We start from the raw sequence: 1,415 nt of genomic DNA on the forward strand, positions 1-1,415 counted from the left end.
TGCATATGGAGTTGTTACTTGTTTCAACTTCCAACTACCTCTATCAATCAATGAAGCTGCTTTTATTTGGTTAATTAAGTCTCCTCAGCTCTCTACCTCTCTTCCCTATTTTTGAGTTCATATCATGACAATTATTAATCACATATATATAGTTATATACTGAGAAGTGTTAAGCAAACAAAACTCATTAACAATAAGAAAATATATATTTTAAGGAAAAATATAGGGTACTAATATTATATCTGCCAACTTATTATCAACAATAATTAATTATTATATTTTAGATACATGTATAAAAAGACACATCCAGAAAATACATATATAAAGGCACTTTCATTATACACAACCATAAAAAAGACATTTTTATTAGACACATCTACAAAGACACTTTTATTAAATACAATTATAAACAAGAGTTGGTAAAAGTTGACAGAAATACTGTTGATAACATAGTGGGATTGATATTTTAAATAACACTCTTATTTAAAAGAGTGTGCTATCATATTCCATAAGAGCATCTCTAATGGGCAAAATATGAGTCCCTACAAAAGTAGAGGCTCACCATTGAAGAAGAAAAAAAATGAGTTTCCCTTGATTTTTAAGAGAAGAGAATCCCTATAAACAGGACTTTCATCATCTAATAATAACTTGATAAGTGACAAGTTATTATAAAAATAAATAATTATATTCATAATTAATAAATAATTATATTTTTATTTAATTTAATTTATATTAATTATCTAATAAAATCATTTAAATAATAATTAATTAAATAATTACATTAAATAATTAAATTGTATTTAATTATTAAGTGAGATTACAATAGAAACTAAAATTAGTTTCTTCTAATAAAGAAGAAAAAGATATTTTGAGTTTCTATTTATTGTTTATGACACAAAAATTGATGTGGAGTTCGAGTTAATTCAACTTGTTAGCTGATGTGGAGATATTTTTAATAACCTAATGTATTTTTTTTGTCATAATGATTGATTCAATTAATTACACCAAAGTCTCGGATTCTGTGCAGTTACATTCAAAAATATTTTTATTTATATTCTTTTCTATTGACTATTATATCTATAACTATTCAATTTTTTCAAATAAAAATCATAATTTTCAAAGCACAACCAACATAAAACATTTTAAAATATCAAAATCAAAGATTACAAATCTTGAAAGCATACATTCATAACACAAATTCTCCTATATTTAGTAAAAGATAAAATTAATTATGTTTTCAAGAGACGCGATAGATGCATTAATATGAATAGTTGTCGGTGGAAAAAACTGCAGCTAACAAGTCGAATGAACTATATTGATTTAGGAAAAAAAAGACATGAATGATGATAGTGATAATGAGGATTGAGGGAGAAGCAAAAAAAAAAGAAAAGAATATTATTTTTAATTTATTTTAG

General features: G+C 23.9%; 1 long non-coding RNA gene across 1 annotated transcript in view; it reads right to left on the minus strand.

Moving 5' to 3' along the window:
• Positions 1–1,415, minus strand: part of LOC110269020 — an 11,718-nt gene that overhangs the window by 7,370 nt on the left and 2,933 nt on the right. The window lies entirely within an intron of this gene.

Source organism: Arachis ipaensis, chromosome B02 (genome assembly GCF_000816755.2).
Source record: "Arachis ipaensis cultivar K30076 chromosome B02, Araip1.1, whole genome shotgun sequence".
Taxonomy (NCBI): Eukaryota; Viridiplantae; Streptophyta; class Magnoliopsida; order Fabales; family Fabaceae; genus Arachis; species Arachis ipaensis.